We start from the raw sequence: 19,178 nt of genomic DNA on the forward strand, positions 1-19,178 counted from the left end.
CTTCACCCTAGGAGGCACTAGGCACAGAAATTCAGGAAAAATAGCCAAAATATATATAAACGTACTAAATGTCATCCTTGTATTTAAATAGACTCAGAACTCATTTTGGTGGCTTTGGCATGATTTATGATTCTCTGGATTATGGGGAAAAAATGAGCCAGACATAGGCTTGAAAGATATGGCCTTGCATGGGAAGCAAAGGTTGTCAAGGAAACAGTGAGAAGAATATAAGAACCCAGTGAAGGAAGTGTGGGGCTAAAATCGGCAGTGCTGGTGCCCGAGGGGGGAGTAAGGCCCGGTGTGGTGACACATGCCTGTAATCCCAGGGCTTGGGAGCCTGAGGATCAGGGTTTCAAGACCATCTTCTGCTGCACAGTGAGTTCAAGCCCAGCCTGAGCTTCATGATACTGTCTCAAAAAGACAAACAAAAACAAGGCAGAAAATAAAGATCTTGGAATGACGTCGTTTCCAGTGACCATGTAAATTTTTCAGAAGAGGATAAATAACACAAAAAGTTAAAAAATAAAATCAAGGTGGTGTCTGAGATGTTGAATAGTCCTAAACTGCATCTTGAGTGAAGTGAACTCTGTTTGATACATGCTCCTTGACCTAAGCTTGCATATCAAATGCACAGTAAAGTATGAGATACCGACGACTGGGCTATGGGCTGGGTCAACAGTTAAGGGTGCTGCTGCATGTGCTGGCCGCCATGAGGAAGGCGGTGGCCAAGAAGGACTGATATTCCCTCCCCTCCCTAATAAACATCCATGCTGGAAAAAAGTACTTTCTGCTCTTACAGAGGACCTGGGTTCGATTCTCAGCATGCACATGGCCACTCAATTGCCTTTAACTCCAGGTTCAGGGTATCCATCCAATGCCCTCTTGGCCTCTTTGAGCACCAGGCACACACGTGGCATACAAATATATTTAAGCAAAACATCTATACACATAAAATAAAAATAAATAAATCTTTAAGAATGGCTGGGACTGAAAGTAAGCTGATTTGCTTGCCTGAAGTGGAGGCCTTTTATGTTTGGTTAAAATGATGGTGTTGGGGACAGTTGATGAAGTTTTAAGTTCCAGGCTGATGAGTTCAGAGTCAATAAAACAGACTCAGGGTGGTGGTGACTGGGCTGGAAAATGACCTCAGGAGAAGGGAATTCAAGGGAGATTATGCTAGCAGCTGAGGATTATGTGAATTGGAGGGGAGAAAGCCCAGTGACTAGAAATGCCACAAAGAGATGATGAGGGAGCCTAGGCCATTCTGAGTTTCCATTTTCCTGACATCCTAGCCAGTTTAATCTGGAAAAAGATGAGGAATTAAAACAATTGTACGTTATGAATTTAAAGGGAATATATTATAATATATAACATCTATATAATATATATAATATATATGTTAATGAAAAGTACTGGGAAAGCTTCTAAAAGCATCCACACTCTAACCAGAAGGCTGCTTGGTGAGTACAGACTTAGAAGCAAAAATCTAAATTGAATTATCCTACTGGCTATCATCTTTTTTTTTTTCTCCTTCAGATGGAATCCATATGCCTGCCTGATCACCAGATCAAAAATATCTGTATCATTTTCACATCCACCTCCAGTGCCTCTCTGTTCACAGTGGCTAGGAGATGGAATCAGTCTCATGTCCATCAGCTGATGAGTGGATAATGAACTTGTGGTACATGTACACAATGGAATTTTATTCAGCTATAAAGAAAAATGAAATAATGAAGCTTGCAGGAAAATGGATGGAACTGTAGAACTGTTGTACTGAATGAGTTGGACCAGTCCCAGAAAGACAGATGAGGCATCCCAGCTCCAAAATTTGGGATTTATGTGTCTGAGTCGGAGGAGTTCCTGTAGAGGCCAGGAAGCTGGAAAGGGGGCATAGGCAGGACTCACGGGAGGGGATGGTAGAAAATGTGGTATGAAAGTAGAGGAGGGACTGAGGGTAGAAGGGTCTAAGGGAGGATTGGGGTTGGGAAGCAGAAGAAAAGACAGAGCAGAGGGAGGGTCAGAAACTGAGAATGTATGAAAAATGTCATATGGAAACCTACTGTTTCATAAGCTAATTAAAAATAATTTTAGCCGGGTAGTGGCAGCACATGCCTTTAATCCCAGCCCTTGGGAAGCAGAGGCAATCGGATTTCTGTAAGTGTGAGGCCAGCCTGGTCTCCAAAGAGAGTTCCAGGACAGCCAGGGCTGTTACACAGAGAAACCCTGTCTCAAAAAAAACCCCAAAAAACCAACCAACCAAACAAACAAAACCCAAAAAATAATAATAATTTTAAAATAACTGGATCAGAGAGAGAGAGAGAGAGAGAGAGAGAGAGAGAGAGAGAGAGAGAACACTCTTGACTAGGTTGTTTTTTCCTTGGCTAGCTAGGTTCTAGGCACACTTTTATTTAATTCTGGATAAATTGCAGAACAATAGATTAAACATGGACACAATTGTATTCTCCTCCTCCTTCTAGATAAAGTCTCATTTAGCACAGGATAGCCTTGAACTACCTTTGTAACCAAGGCTGGTCTTGAACTCCTGATCCTTCTGCCTCAACCTCCCAAGAGTTTGGATTACAAGTGTATGCCTTTCCACTTTTTTTTTTTTTTTTTTTTTTAGTTTTTTGAGACAGGGTTTCTCTGTGTAGTTTTGGTGCCTGTCCTGGATCTCGCTCTGTAGACCAGGCTGTCCTAGAACTCACAGAGATCCGCCTGGCTCTGCCTCCCAGGTGCTGGGATTAAAGGCACATGCCATTGCTGCCTGGTTCATTCCACTCATTTTATACTCAAGTCTTTAGTATTTACCGTAGTTGGCTTGAAGAGACTTTGTTATTTTTTTTGTATTACAGATACACTATTTGGAACCCAGGCACAGTATGTGGACAAAGGTGTTGTTGGTTGTTTTTGCTCTTTTTGGGGGCACGCCACCTAGCTCCCAAATAAATCACACATGGAGGCTTATTCTTACTTATAAATGCCCAGCCTTAGCTTGACTTGTTTCTTGCCAACTTTTCTTACCTTTAAATTTATCTTTTTCCTCTGAGATTTTACATTTTTCTATTTCCATATATCTTTCTTTCTTACTCCATTGCTGGTTGTATAGCTGGGTGGCTGGCTCCTGATGTCCTCCTCCTTTTCTGGCTCCTTCTCTTTTTTCCCAGATTTCTTGTATTTTCCCAGATTCTTTGCCTGCCAGCCCTGCCTATCCTTTCTCCACCTTGCTATTGGCTGTTCAGTTCTTTACTAGACAATCAGGTGTTTTAGACAGGCACAGCATCACATCTTCATGGAGTTAAACAAATGCAATATAAAGGAATGCAACACATCTTTGCATCATTAAAGCAAATGTTCCACAGTATAAACCAATGTAACACATCAAAATAATTCTACGACACAAAGTCTGTAATCTCAGCACTTGGGGAGATGGAGGCAGGAGGATCAGGAGTTCAAGGTCATTCTCTGCTACATAGACAGTCTGATGCCAGTCAGAGCTACATTACACATTGTCTTAAAAAAAAAAAAAAAAAAAAAAAAAGGCCGGGCGGTGGTGGCGCACGCCTTTAATCCCAGCACTCGGGAGGCAGAGCCAGGCGAATCTCTGTGAGTTCGAGGCCAGCCTGGGCTACCAAGTGAGTTCCAGGAGAGGCGCAAAGCTACACAGAGAAACCCTGTCTCGAAAAACCAAAAAAAAAAAAAAAAAGCCCCCAGCTGGATCAACAACAGAGAGGGAGAACAAGGAATAGGAGACCATGGTAAATGAAGACCACATGAGAATAGGAAGAAACAAAGTGCTAGAGAGGCCCACAGAAATCCACAAAGATACCCCCACAACAGACTGCTGGCAATGGTCGAGAGACAGTCCGAACTGACCTACTCTGGTGATGGGATGGCCAAACACCCTAATTGTCGTGCTAGAAACCTCATCCAACTACTGAGGGATCTGGATGCAGAGATCCATGACTAGGCCCCAGGTGGATCTCTGGGAGTCCAATTAGCGAGAATGAGGAGGGTTTATATGAGCGAGAATTGTTGAGACCAAGGTCGGATAAAGCACAGAGACAAATAGCCAAACAAACGGAAACACATGAAATATGAACCAATGGCTGAGGGGTCACCAACTGAATCAGGCCCTCTGAATGGGTGAGACAGTTGATTGGCCTGATCTGTTTGGGAGGCATCCAGGCAGTGGCACTGGGTGCTGTGCTCATTGCATGAGTCGGCTGTTTGAAACCTGGGGCCTATGCAGGGTCCCTTGGCTCAGCCTGGGAGGAGGGGACTGGACTTACCTGGACTGAGTCCACCAGGTTGATCTCAGTCTGTGGGGAAGGCTTTGCCCTGGAGGAGATGGGAATGGGGGGCGGGCTGGGGGGAAGGTGAGGGGGGCAGGAGGGGGGAGAACAAGGGAATCTGTGGCTGATATGTAGAACTTAATTGTATTGCAAAATAAAAATTAAAAAAAAAAAGCCAGCTCTAGGAAGATGGCTTAGTAATTAAGAGTACCTTCTCTGTGAACATAAAGACTTGACTTTAACTCTCCAGTTCCACATAAGAAGCTGAACTTGGCTGTGTGTGCCTGTAACTGCAGCATCAATCAGCAGAGACAGATAGATCCCAAGAGAATTTGCTGGCCAGCCAGTCGAGCCAATGGCCAGTTTCTGTTTCAGTGATAAACTCTGTCTCAAGGCAATATGGCAGAGTGACAGAGGAAGACATCTGACATACTGTTCTGGTCCTTGCATGCACTCACTTGCACACTCAAGTGCATGCAACACACACACACACACACACACACAGAGAGAGAGAGAGAGAGAGAGCGAGAGAGAGAGAGAGAGAGAGAGAGAGAGAGAGAGAGAGAGAGAGAGAGAGAGATCAAAAATCCACAAATCTATAATTTGGGTCATCAGGGATGGGTTAGGTTTAAAATATACATCTTCTTCCAGTATTTATGGGACTGGTTCACAAGTTCCAGGACCCAGTGTGGGTACCAACATCCACAGATGTCCAAGTCTGTTATACAAAATGGTGTAACTAGTGTAGTCTTTATTTATAATCGAAGTGCTTACTCCATTATACTCTAAATCAGCTCTACTTGTCGTACTTAGTTCATTGTAAATATTATGACAGGAAATAATGATGGGAAAAAAGTTTGTATATGTTCAGACACAATTGATCTTTGTTGTTTGAGAAAGTGTCTCCTTATGTAGCCTAGGCTAGCCTCTAGCTTTTGGCAATCCACCTACCGGCCTCTGCCTCCTGAGTGCTCGGATTATACTCATGCACCACCACATCCAGCTTTTCAAATATTTTCTGTTTGTAGTTGGCTGGATCCATTCATGCAGATCCCACAGATACAGAGGACCAACTGAACTGAATCTGGAGTGTTTCCCATGAGAAATGTCCAGAAGTCAATTGGAAATGTGGAGCTTGAGCCATCTGGGAAAGAAGCTGGGCCTTTGAGAAATAGATTTTTCCCCCCAGGCAGGACTAACGTATATTGTTATGTAATATCTTATAAAGTCTTTGAATCTTTGTATTTATCAGTGTGTTAAAGCTATGTATGATAGTGAGCTTCCTGTGGCCCCTTATTCACCTTAGCAACAGTACTGGTGCATTATGGGCACTCAGTACCTGTTGGTTGATCAAATAAATGTGTGTGGAATGGACACAGGATATACAGGCAAGAAGGTGAATGGCAGAGCTTTGGTTCTTCGAGTGCCTCAGAAGAAGGCTCAGGGGCAACTGCATTGACTCCAGCCTGGGGGGAAGCCACTGGCAATGTTCTAGAGAGGAAGCTGGAACTCTGAAGCCAAAGAGGAAGCTGGTATGGGGAGAAGCATCTCTAGCACTCAGAGTCTATTCATAGACCATCTAGAAAAAATGGCTGCTCAGGCATTTCCTGTCTTCCCTTAAGAACTATTCCTGCTGTGGGTGTCAGGATTGTGAGAGCCCAAATTACTCAAGGTCAGAGAATCTGAGTTTGCTTTACCCAGCAGGGCTGCGTAAGGAGGTGATTTAGCCACGGGCGTGTTTACCAGGTGTTTGGAAGAGTCTACACTTGGCTGTATGGCGTGCTTTGCTCTTGCAAGAGGGAGGTCTTTTGCCTCTCCCCTTGGCATATTATAAAAAGTCCTTTTGAATAAACGGAGGGGCTGTTGGGTATTGACCCAGGCTCTCCGGAAGCTATCCTGTGTCTCTGTCTTTCTCCTCGGCATCTAGGTCTATCTTTCTATCTAATATTTCCTCATTCCTCTCTCCTCCACCTAAGAACTCTTCAATAGGTGATCGAGGTTGGAGCTGGACTCCCAAAGACTCACACACAGCACCGTCTCTTTTGTGGAGCCTCAGCTCTGCCTACTCCATCTTCTGCCCTAGGGTAGTGTCTTGGGTTCTAGTCTCGGGCAGATACAGCCCCATTGTGACCTTGGGCAAATCACCCCCTTCCCTCTGGGCCTTTGTAGTCCCCTGTAGCTAGCAGCACATCTGGGCCAATGAAGTCTGGCTGACTTGACCTCTGCCAGACACCAGCTGTCCTGCTCTCTGTTCACTGCTTTAACTCCTGTGGGAGAGTCTCGTCCACCTGTTCCTTCCAGGGGCCTCCCCATAGGATGCAGATCACAGACACATGACTAGGCAACAGTGTTGAGTGATTATGCCAGACAGCCAGGTGCCAAAGTAGGCTGCCTGCTGTCTGGGATGAAGTCTGAGAGATAATGTAAAATGCTCTGAGAGCCAGTCTATGGTGATCTTTGAAATTTGATTTTAGGAGCTGGGTGTGTAGGTTGGTTAGTAGAGTGCTTTCCTAGCAGGCATGAAGCCCTGAGTTCAAGTCCTAGCCCCGCATAGACTGGGCAAGGCAGCAGAAGCCTGTAGTCTTGGCACCTCAGGAGCTAGAGGCAGAAAGACCAGAAGTTCAAGTTCACCCTTGCATACATAGTGGATTCAAGGTTAGCCTGAGCTACCGAAACCCTGCCCTTCAGAAAGAAGTAAAGACCTTTGATTTCAGGCACTTTCCCTTTGGAGCCCAGGCCTTAAGGATCCTTGAGCCTTCATTTCCTTTCTCATTTTTTCTCTCTTTCGTTGGTGGGGAGAAATCTTATATTCAGGGGTTGAGTTGGTCATTCTGATTTATAGCCTTCAGTGGTCTACCAGACCTCTCTTGTTTAAGTACTCCCCGCCGCCGCCGCCGCCCCCATTTTCTTTTTAAAAAAAGATTTTGTATTTTTTTTTTTTTGTTGTTGTTGTTTTGTTTTTCGAGACAAGGTTTCTCTGTGTAGCTTTGCGCCTTTCCTGGAACTTACTTGGTAGTCCAGGCTGGCCTCAAACTCACAGAGATCCGCCTGGCTCTGCCTCCCGAGTGCTGGGATTAAAGGCGTGTGCCACCACCACCCGGCAAGATTTTGTATTTTTAAGTGTGTGTGTGTGTGTGTGTGTGTGTGTGTGTGTGTGTGTGTGTGTATTCTCAGAGGCCAGAGGCTTTGGATCTTTTAGAACTGGAGTTACAGGTGATTGGGAGGGGCCTGAAGTGGGGACTGGGAACGGAACTCCAGGCCTCTGCAAGAGGAGTAATCGATCTTAACTGTGGAGCCCTCCATCTCTCTAGCCCCCTTACATTCTCACCTACCCTAACCATACCTCCCTAGGCAATCATTGCATTTTTTTTTTTTACCATTCTTAAAAAATTTTAAACGTATTTGTGTATGTGTGTGTATGTATGTGTTTGTGTGTGTATGTATGCATATGCATGTACATGTGCAACAACACATGTGGAAGTCAAGGACCACTTTCAGGAGTCAGTTTTCTCCCTCCATGGATTCTGGGAATCAAGCTCAGGTTGTATATTTTACTCTTATGTCATATCTCAGCCTAGATTCTAAATTTTCATCAGAAGTATTTAATCTGTGTTTAGATTTAATGAAATTCATTGTACTAGGCTTTCTTTTAGGTCACCAACCAGCTCCCAAATCACAACATGAGACTTATTAGGTATGAATGCTCAGCCTTATCTTATGCTTGTCCCACTAGCTCTTATAACAACCTGTTTCTCTTCATCTACGTTTTACCTTGGGGCTTTTTACCTTTCTTTCCTTCTGTATGTCTTACTTTCACTGCTTCTTGTGTCTGTCTGTCTGGCAGCTGCCTGGGTTCTGGCCTGGACATGCCCCTCTCTTTCTCCCTTGTTCTCTTCTCTCATTCTCTCTCTCCTAGTTATTCTCTCTGCCTGCCAGCCCCACCTGTCCCTCTACTGCCTAGCTATTGGCTGTTCATTAGACCAATCAGGTGCCTTAGGCAGGCAAGGTGAACCAGCAACACATCTTTATATAATTTTAAAAAATGCAGCATAAACAGATCTTTACATCCTTAACAAAGGCAGCAGAACATAGTTAAAGTAATACTCTGCAACACAAACAAATGTAACACATCTTTGCCTAAAGTAATATTCTACAATAATTCATAGTTGGAAAAGTAGGCCCACCTGCCCAAGTTCTCCTAGGAACACTTAGGTCTTATAATAACTGAATCAAGTGCTAACATGTACACGTGACTTGACAGATCTGTTTGTTTTGTGGAAAGACTGAATCTTATTTGAAGTACATCACTTTCAAAACTATACCCAGAGTTCAAGGCCAGCCTGGGTTATGTGGTAAAACTCTGTCTCCAAAAACTAAATCAGGCCAAACTAATCACTCAAATAAACCCATCTCTGTCCAGGTTAAGTAAATTAACCAACTCTTATGTCAACTCAATATTAACATGAAATTCTAAGGAGTGTCTTATAAACTGAAAAGTGCCTTGGAATTTATTAGTGTCAACCCAACATCCCTCAAATATTTCTTGTCATTTTTGTGGCTCATTTACACAGTGATGAAAACTTACACATATTTGTTTCAGAAAAACGTATTTGTTTTCATTATTAAAGGTTTCAATTTCAGCATAAAAGAAACCCTTTTATTTATTTATTTATTTATTTATTTATTTATTTATTTATTTATTTATTTTTAACACAGGGTCTTACTATGCAGTCCTGGCTGTCCTGGAACTCACTATGTAGATCAGGCTGGCCTTGAACTCACAGAGATCCACCTGCCTCTGCTTCCTGAGTGCTGGGATTAAAGGTGTGCACCCACATGCCAGGCAATGTCAGCTTCAATTTTTTTATTCTAAGTTTCAAATAGCTGTTGTCTTCCCTTGGAGCTTTGATTTTAGTTTTTTCATATGCAATGAGATTATATACACATTTTTTTTTAACAATTGAACTTTTTAAACTACTATACTTTCAAGATTATAGATTGGGTTATGAATGCTTAAAATCTTTTAAGTTATTGCCAGTTCTGAGTGTGAGAAAAGACAGTGTGACTACAGGAAGCTGTGTTGCTATACAGGAAAGAAATAACCATCGTCAAGTCCCCTCCCTAGTCATGGCCATAAAATACAATGAAAAAGAACAAAATATCTCACTGAAGACAGACTTAGATTTTTTTCTTGGGGGCTTCCATCACATTTTGGCTATGGGAGCAAACTCTATAGGTACAAATAAAATACCAGAAGCAAAATATCTTTTTAATCAAATAAAAAATACGTTATTTAATAGTGCACACCTTTGATACCAGCACTCAGAAGGTAGAGGCAGGTAGATCTCTGAGTCTACATAGAGAGTTCCAGGACAGCCAGGGCTACACAGAGAAACCATGTCTTTTTTTTTTTTTTTTGCTTTTTGAGACAGGGTTTCTCTGTGTAGTTTTGGTGCTTGTCTTGGATCTCACTCTGTAGACCAGGCTGGCCTCGAACTTGTAGAGATCCACCTGGCTCTGCCTCCTAAGTGCTGGGATTAAAGGCGTGCACCACTGCCTCCCATCGAGAAACCATGTCTTAAAACCCAAATCAAACAACAACAACAACAACAACAAAAACACTGAAAAAACAAAACAAAAAAGAAATGTTACTTATGTGATACTGGGAAAACACTGAAAGGAATTTGTAAAACTCATCAATAATTTAATAAGATTTTTTTTTAACCCTCTTAATGTAGATGTTTATGTATGAGTTTCATATTCCATGAAGATTATGTGTCTGGTGTAGTTGGGGGTATCTGGATATTTTAAAAACTGTCCTTTTCCAATGAAAGCATTTAAACAAATATTTAAACAGATTTAAACAGATGGGTGGCATGATGTGGGATTACTCACACTTTTGGATCTCACCTCTTTCAAGCACAAACGTCCCCTTCACCAGAGCAAAATTATTGGGTATTTTACAGCGTCCATTAGGAAGACTCTGTCTGCTAGGCAGAATTGCTCTCAAGAGCCAGCTTGGTACACACGACTTTGGGTCCCCTTCCTCTCCTGTCTCCCTATCTTTTTATGTTTTCATTATGCACACACTGTACCATCATCTCTCACGGATCACAGTGAGCTGGGACGTTGCTGCGTGTCATGAGTGGGAACATTGATGACTGTGGACCTCTTAGGTCATGCAGATGTTATGGGAACATCACATGTGTTGTGAAATTTCTCATTATACCCAGAGTTCCAGTATTAAAGCCACACATACCTATACCATCTGGGTCAGAAACAGTGAAAAACAAGTCAGCTGGAATATCTATTTTCTTTCCATATTCCCCGAGAACAGCCTCAGGTCACACTTCTCCAACAAAGTTCTCACCAGTGGTCACGATGGACACACGAGCAGCTGTTTGTCTTCTGAGCCCAGGTAGTTGGAGGGAGGAATCAGTTCCACCTGCTGGGATTTGACTCATGGCCCTTAAAGCCTGTCTTAAGGTCACACCTAGTCACAGGGCGTGGTACTAGCTCCTCTGAAAAAAGCAACAACCTAAGGATCATTTTCTGTTCCTGTGACCACCAAGCACTGCTGCAGCAGCTGCACTGGCCTCACATACACTACTCAGACCTCCGGCTCACGGAAGCCCTGCTGTCAACAGCCAGAAATGCGTTCCAGCTGGCTCAGTCTTACATGTTTTTATAGAGAGCATCTAAAACTTTCATAATTTCATAATTCATCAGGGCGCCACTTAAATTTTCTTCTGAACCTCTGACCTGTTTTACTAGCTTCTGATGCATTAAAATATGAAATAGATATGTATGTTATGAGCCTTTAAAAATTTTTTTCGCCGGGCGGTGGTAGCGCACGCCTTTAATCCCAGCACTCGGGAGGCAGAGGCAGGCGGATCTCTGTGAGTTCGAGGCCAGCCTGGGCTACCAAGTGAGTTCCAGGAAAGGCGCAAAGCTACACAGAGAAACCCTGTCTCGAAAAACCACAAAAAAAAAAATTTTTTTTTTTGTTGTGTGTGTGCATGTATGCACACCTAAGGGCTTGTATGTATGCACATTCAGGGCTGGTGTGGGGACGCACATTTGTAGGGACCAGAGGACACTATCATTCCTTAGGCACCGTCCAACTGTTTTTTGTTTGTTGTTGTTTGTTTTTTGTTTTGTTTTTGAGCCTGGAGCTCACCCTACGCGTAGACTTGGCTGCCTGGTCAGTGATCCCCAGGGGTCCGCCTGTCTCCACGTCCCAGCACTGGGATTACAAGCATGCTACCACACCGTGCTTTTTCATTGCCCTGTGTTTCAAATGCTAAAGATATTTCAGAACTTCCTGGTTCAAGCACCAATATAACTTTCATCATTCCCAGATTCCTCAGTCAAGCAGTCAGAGGCATTCCTTATAACAAGGCCATCCACATTTATTCAGACCTGAAGTGATTTGTTAGATGTTGCTAAGTAACCCACATTTCTCTGTTAACCAATGACTTCCAGCTCATCTTTCCATTTTCCTACAGCTTCCAGGCCCTTTAATAATTTTTCTGTCTCCACTGAAAGTACTTTCTCTTCATACAGCTTGTGGACTTCTTTCCAGTCTTCTGTAATGTATTTGGTCAAGAGTGGCAAATCTTTCACTAGATGGTAAAATGGGACAGTCTTAACAATCGTTGAGAGATCGTCCATTTCTTGGTTTGTTTTTTATAACTGCTAGAGCAAAGACCATACCAACTTTTTTTTTATTTATTTTTTATTTTTTATTTATTATGCACACAGAAGAGGGTGCCAGATCTCATTACAGATGGTTGTGAGCCACCATGTGGGTGCTGGGAATTGAACTCAGGACCTCTGGAGGAATAGTCAGTGTTCTTAACCTCTGAGCCATCTCTCCAGCCCGACCATACCAACTTTTTAGTGTGTGTGTGTGTGTGTGTGTGTGTGTGTGTGTGTGTGTGTGTTTGGGGGTTAGAAAACAGCTTTGTGGACTCAGTTCTTTCCTTCCCTCTATCCTTGCCTGCTCTGTTTGGAGTGCATAGAAACAGCTTTCCCAGTGAAGTATGAGGATCTAAATTCGAACCTTAGCACTCATGTAGAAGGAGGTGTGGTGACATGTGCTTGTAACTCCAGTGGTGGAATGTGGGGGCAGAGAGAGGAGGATTCTGGTGGCTTACTGGACCTCCAGTTGAGTCAAAATGGCAAGCTCCAGCTTTGGTGTGAGGTCCTGTCTCAAGAGAGAAAGTGGAACCAGGTGTGGTGGTGCACACCTTTAGTCTCAGCACTGGGGAATTGGCGGCAGATGGAACTCTGAGTTTGAAGCTAGCCTGGGCTACACAGTGAGTTCCAGGATAGCCAGAGCTATGTTGAGACCCTGTCTCAAAACAAACAAACTAATTAACTAACTGTGGTAGTTTGAATGTAATTGGCCCCATGAGCTCATAGGGAATGGCACTACTGGGGTGTGGCTTTGTTGGAGTAGGTTTGGTCTTGTTGGAGGAAGTATGTCTCTGGGGAGGTGGGCTTTGAGGTCTCATATAAGATCAAACCATGCTCAGTGTCTCAGTTCACTTCCTGTTGCCTACTGATCAAGATGTAGGACTCTCAGTTCTAGCACCATGTCTGCCTGCATGCCACCATGGCCCATCATGATGATAATGGACTAAACCTCTGAACTGTAAGTCACCCAATAAAATGTTCTTTTTTATAAGAGTTTCTGTGGCCAGGCAGTGGTGGCTCACGCCTTTAATCCCAGCACTCAGGAGGCAGAGCCAGGAGGATCTCTGTAAGTTCGAGGCCAGCCTGGTCTGCAGAGCGAGATCCAAGACAGGACAGGCACAAAAACTACGGAGAAACCCTGTCTTGAAACAAACAAACAAAAATAATTGCTGTGGTCATGGTGTCTCTTCATAGCAATAGAAACCCTAACTAAGATACTAACTAACTAAAAGACTAACAAACATCAACACCAAAAAGAAAGTGGAGATGGGGCTCAGCAATCCTTGTAAAGGACTCAAGTTCAGTTCCCAACGCCCACTTCAGGTACTCACAACTGACTGCAGTGGTTGTTCCAGGCGATCCAACTCCCTCTTCTGTCCTCTACACGAACACAAATGTATAATACACACATACACACACATACACACACACACACACACACACACACACACGCGCAAAAGTCACAAACAGCTAGTTATAGTATGTCACTTAATCACAACTCTCCTATGAAGTTGTATTATCAGCTCCATTTTTCCAGGGGAGAAAACTGGGGCACAAAGAAGTTAACTGGCTATCCCACGGTGCCGAGTCAGGGCTTCAGCCAAGCATTCTGGTTCCCGAGTGGGCCTCAACCTCTCCTGCCAGCTCCTTTATGGACACGGATTAAAGCACTGTTGACTTTGGCAATGCCCTGTGATATCCAGGTTTATGAGACACAGATGAGAAGGGAGGAGGGTGGGGGACAAGGACAGAGTGTTAACAGCCAGGGCTGCTGTCAGCAGCATTCGATCCTAGGCAGGAGAGTCTGTCTCTTTCAGGGCAGGACAGGCCCTGTGTGGTCAGAGGTGACAGGCAGAAAGGAGTGGGTGTTGATGAGCACAGTCCAGAGAAGGACTGATGGTCTTCTCAGTGCCTTTATCTCTGAGCTGACATCTTATGTCAACTGGCTGGTAGGAAATTCTGCCTTACACTTTCGGTCCACTGCATTTGGAGTCCTTCCAGTGGGAGCACTTGGGTGGGTGGTGGAGTTAACTTTGGCTCAGGTACTGCTGGCTGTTCCCGCAGAGATTGGGTTTAGGCTGCCAATGCTCACAGGGTTAGTTCTCCATTCTCCAGGACCTCCTTTCTTAGATTGGCCAATGTGTGCTGAAGGGCTAGTCCCTGTTGGGGGGTCAAAATTCAACATTAGTGGTCTGGAAACAAAATGAGGAGGATCAGAAAGTGGGACCTCTGACTCCACCTACTGGGATCCTGTAGTTGGCTGTTTTACTCTATTGGGGGGGGGCACCATCCAGCTCCCAAATAAATACACAGAGGCTTATTATTTCTTTGAATGCCCGGCCTTAGCTTTGGCTTGTTTCTAGCCAACTTTTTTAACTTAAATTATCCTGTCTACCTTTTGCCTCTGGGCTTTTACCTTTCTATATTTCTGTATATCTTTTCTTTCCTTCTTATTCCATATCTGGCTGGGTGGCTAGCCCCTGGCATCCTCCTCTTCCCACATTTCTTCTCCTATTTATTTTCTCTGCCTGCCAGCCCCTCCTCTCCTTTCTCCTGCCTCACTATTGGCTATTCAGCTATTTATTAGACCAATCAGGTGTCTTAGACAGGCAAGGTAACACAGCTTCATGGAGTTAAACAAATGCAACATAAAAGAATGCAACACATCTTTGCATCATTAAACAAATGTTCCACAGCATAAATAAATGTAACACATCTTTAATATTCTAGAACAGGATCCCTCTCAAAACAGTGAGTTCAGGTGATAAATAAGGCTCATCTCTCTATCGGGACTCTTGGCTACATCCATGGCTCCTTCCCAGAAACCATAGCTCTCCTCCAGTTGCTTCGGGAGTGCCAGGGCCCTTTCTCCTGGAGTTGCTGAGAGTCAGAAACATGTAAAGTGCTCTCACTCCACCCCTGCCCCATGTTGGGGTGCCCTACGCCAGAGATCTCAGATGGTCTGGCTTTTCTTCTGAGGAGTTAGGTTGCCTGAACCTAGGGACTCATAACATGCTTTTTAGGAGGCAATATTTCACAGGCTATTTTCCAAGCTGCCACCCTGCCCCTCTTCCATCCCTTCCTGCCTTGTCTGTCATCATTTCTAAAACCACACTTCAAACCCCCTTTTAGCCACCATTACCATGTGCTGCCCTCCTAACTCTGAACCTCTGTCTCTCAGAGTTCTCTGTTTCTGAGGGAACCTGAGAAGCCAGGTGTCCTCTGCCTGGAGAACTCATGGGAAATGAGATCTCTTGCTGGGATGGTTTTCCTGCCTCACATGTTATTTCTTACAAATCTCACCATAGCTTGAGATGTTAAAGGTCATGACCCTGTACTGGAAATGGTAAAGGCAGGCTTCAGCTATACCACAGCCTACTCTAGAGAGCCCTGCAGAGCATTGTTCTGTTTCATTCCAGACTTCTTTTTTAAATATTTATTTTGATTATTTTAAATTATGTGTAAGTGTGTGTGTCTGCTTGGATTATATGCACTTGAGGGCTGGTGCCTTAGGAGACCATCGGCATTGGATCCCTGGAGTTGGAGTTATAAACAGCTGTGAGCCCCTTGATGTGGGTGCTGAGAACCAAACTCTGGTCCTCTGGAAGAGCAGCAACTGCTCTTAACTGCAGGGTCATCTCTCCAGCCCCTCTAGACTTTTTTTTTTTTTTTTTTGGTTTTTCAAGACAGGGTTTCTCTGTGTAGCTTTGTGCCTTTCCTGGAACTCACTTGGTAGCCCAGGCTGGCCTCGAACTCACAGAGATCCGCCTGCCTCTGCCTCCCGAGTGCTGGGATTAAAGGCGTGCGCCACCACCACCCGGCGACTTTTTTTTTTTAATGGTGCTAGAGACTGAACTTAGGACTTCATAAATGCTAGGCAGGTGATCTACCTCTGATCCACATCCCTGCCCAGATTTTAAAAACAAAAACAAACAAAACAAAACAAAACAAGGAAAGTAAAACAGCCTCCTAGCTCTGTCTTTTGAGGATCACACTAGTACACTTCTTTTTAGAATGACATGATTGATTGCCTTTTAAACTGGTCAGCAGGTGAGAGTATTTCAGTCATTAGTTATGTAAAAAATTTAAAACAGTCGAACTATTTCTTTGAAAATGATTGTGAGAACCTGAGTGTGTAAAACACACAGGCAGGAGATGGCTCATGGGTAAAGTGTTCAGGGTGTGGTGTTTGAATGAGAATGGCCCCCACAGGCTCATAGAGTTGAAGGCTTAGTCACCAGGGAGTGGAACTATTTGAAAGGACTGGAAGGATTAGGAGGTGAGGCCTTGTTGTAGGAAATGTGTCACTTTGGGTGGGCTTTGGGGTTTCAGAAGCCCATGCTAGACTCACCTCTCACTTCTTGACCTCTGGATCAGGATGTAGCTCTCAGCTACTGCTCCGGCACCATGCATGCCTCCATACCCCTGCTATGATGATAATGGACTAAGCCTCTGAAACTGTAAGCAAGCCCCTAATTAAATGTTTTATTTTATAAGAGTTGCTGTGGTCGTGGTGTCTCTTCACAGCCATGGAACAGTGACTAAGACACAGGGCAAGCATGAGAATCTGAATTTGGATCTTCACCTACTTCCTGCACTGCACTTGGAAACCGAAGTCCTGGGTGTGTGTGGTTTGGGAACAGTTGGATCAGGAGTTCCATGGCCAACAGTCTAGCAAATCAGTGAGCTCCAGGTTCAGTGATAGACCCTGTCTCTGAAAATAAGGTGAAGAGTGATAGAGGAAGACATTGGACACACACACACACACACACACACACACACACACACACACACACAAACACACACACACAAGTAAATAAATAAATACACACAGAGAAGCCTGGAATAATGGTTCCTACCTGTAATCTCAGTACTTTAAAAGCTGAGACAGGGGGATTGTCATGAGTCTGAGGCCAGCATGGGTTACATTGTGAGTTCTAGGCCAGCCTATCCTATGCAGTGAGACTCTGTCTCAAAACAAAAACAAAACAAAAATAGCCCACTAAGTCCTGAGAGGCTCAGCAGTTAAGAGCACTTGTTGCTCTTACAGTGGACCTGAGATCAGTTCCTAGCACCCATGTGCTCATAACTACTTGTAACTCTAATCCCAGGAGATCTGAAGTCCTCTTCTGGTCTCCACAAACATATGTTGTGGAATATTCCTCTACAGTGTGTGAGCATGTGTCACTATGATTGGTTTAATAAAAAGCTAAATGGCCAATAGCTAGACAGGAGGTATAGCAGGATCTTCTGGACAGAGAGAGAGCTCTTGGAAGAAGAAGGATGAAGCCACCAGCCAGATGGAGAGGAAGCAGGATGGGCAGCACAGAGTAAAGGTAACTGAGCCATGTAAAAGAACATAGATGAGAAGAAATGGGTTAACTTAAGCTATAAGAGGTAGTGGGATAAGCCTAAGCTATAGGCTAAGCTTTTATAATGAATAAGTCTCCATGTTGTTTTTTGTGAGCTGGTGGCCCAAAGAAAAATCTGTCTACAAACATGTGCACATAACATAAACACATACTCATACACACACTTTAGAATAAAATCTTTTAAAAGTTTAAAATGAAAATAAAATCCAATAAATAAAAAATAATCAAATCAAGATTGTTCAGTAGACAAAAGTAATATGTTGCCAAGCCCAGTGACCTGAGTTTGATCCCTGGGACCCACATGGTGGACGGAGAGAACTAACTCTTTCAAGTTGTCCTCTGACCTCCACACACGCCCATGATTTGCCTCCCCCTCCCTCCCGCCCCCCCAAATAAATAAATAATTGTAAAAAACAAATCAAAAGCAAACCCGAAAAAACTGTAAAACACAGGATGGGGTGCCGCTTAAAGGGTTGGTGGTAGAGGGAGGCCCCTAGACCTGACCTCTCTAAGCCTTGGTGCCAGAAGAATGTCCTGGCATTAGGATTCTGTTTGACATGTCTGAAAGCTCCTGATTATTTTTCATGTCAGCTGGCTGTGGCCCAGAGAAACTGTGGCTGATGAGTTAGGATAGATGCCTGTCTCCAAGCTTCCAGCTGTGATGTTTTTACAGGCTTTCTAGGGAAATCTATAAGTGTTTCTCCATATAAACACTCCAGGATGCTTGTCCAGGAAAGAGGCTGGAGGTGTGGGGGAGGGGGAGGCAGAGTCAGAGGGGCCTGAGTTTCTTATTTTCCTTCCTTATCACCATCCTCCTAACTTCAGCTCCAGTGAAGTAGGTCAGGGAGGGGACCCACAGGGCATAGAAAATGATACTAGAGTTGGCAAGGGGTTAGGTCTGAAAAGAGAAATGAGTTAACTAATTACTCTGTATTTGTGGGAGTGGGGGAGCCTAAGTGTGTGGAGGTCAGAGGACAATGTGAGGCAGTCAGTTCTTCCCTTCCACCGTGTGCACCCCAAGAACAGAACTCAAATTGTCAGCCTTGGCAGCCGATGTATTTTCCTAGGGCACCGTCTCCATGGCCTCAAGGGGTCAGGTTTCATGGGTGAGAAGAAAGGGAAGTGAGGCAATATAAAAAGAGATGGACCTGGATCGAGTTTCAGTCCTGCTCTAGTTTGGGGGCAACTTCTGGTCCCTTTTGCTACCTCAGTTTCCTCTGAAGGCGTCTTTGTCCAGCAGCAGCTAGCATAGGTGTAGGCAGGCCACGGGAAAGGACAGTGTGGTATAAGATAGCCCACACATTGGGAGTGGACTTAGGCAACCCAGAGCTGAACACTACAGTCTCTTTGGGCCTTAGATTCTTCACCAGGAAGGCTGTAGGCACAAGGTGATCTTAGCCCCAGGGCACTGTAGGCTTTCATAGCAGTGATCTGGGGCTGAGTTTAGGAAACTGAGGAAGGGGCAGATGTTTGGACTAGTCTACAAATTTTGGCTGCTTGTTGTCTGAGGCAGAATCTCTTGTGGCCACGTCAGCAATCTAGGTCCTCAACATCTTGAGTGATGGGATTACAGACATGTCCTACTTCTCCCAACTAGCAATCTTTCTTTTATTTATTATGTAGCCCAGGCTGGCCTCAGACTTACTACATAGCCAAGGATGACCTCCAATTTCTGTTTCTCCTACCTCCCCTTCCTGAATGCTGGGATTCTCAACTCATATAATCTTGTTTTATAAGTGAAGAAATGGCTTAGAAAGTCAAAGTGCTATTGTGCCTTCCTTGGTTTTTATCCTGTGAACTCTAATAGTCTAAA

General features: G+C 44.1%; 1 protein-coding gene and 1 pseudogene across 1 annotated transcript in view; one reads left to right on the forward strand and one right to left on the reverse strand.

The window, feature by feature from the left end:
* Myl4 (myosin light chain 4) overlaps positions 1 to 19,178 on the forward strand; it is a 40,399-nt gene that overhangs the window by 9,279 nt on the left and 11,942 nt on the right. The gene's annotated exons all lie outside the window — the stretch shown is intronic.
* On the reverse strand, positions 10,481 to 11,966 carry LOC131916108 (RNA-binding protein RO60-like; annotated as a pseudogene).

The sequence above is a fragment of the Peromyscus eremicus genome, chromosome 8a, assembly GCF_949786415.1.
Source record: "Peromyscus eremicus chromosome 8a, PerEre_H2_v1, whole genome shotgun sequence".
NCBI classification, from domain to species: domain Eukaryota; kingdom Metazoa; phylum Chordata; class Mammalia; order Rodentia; family Cricetidae; genus Peromyscus; species Peromyscus eremicus.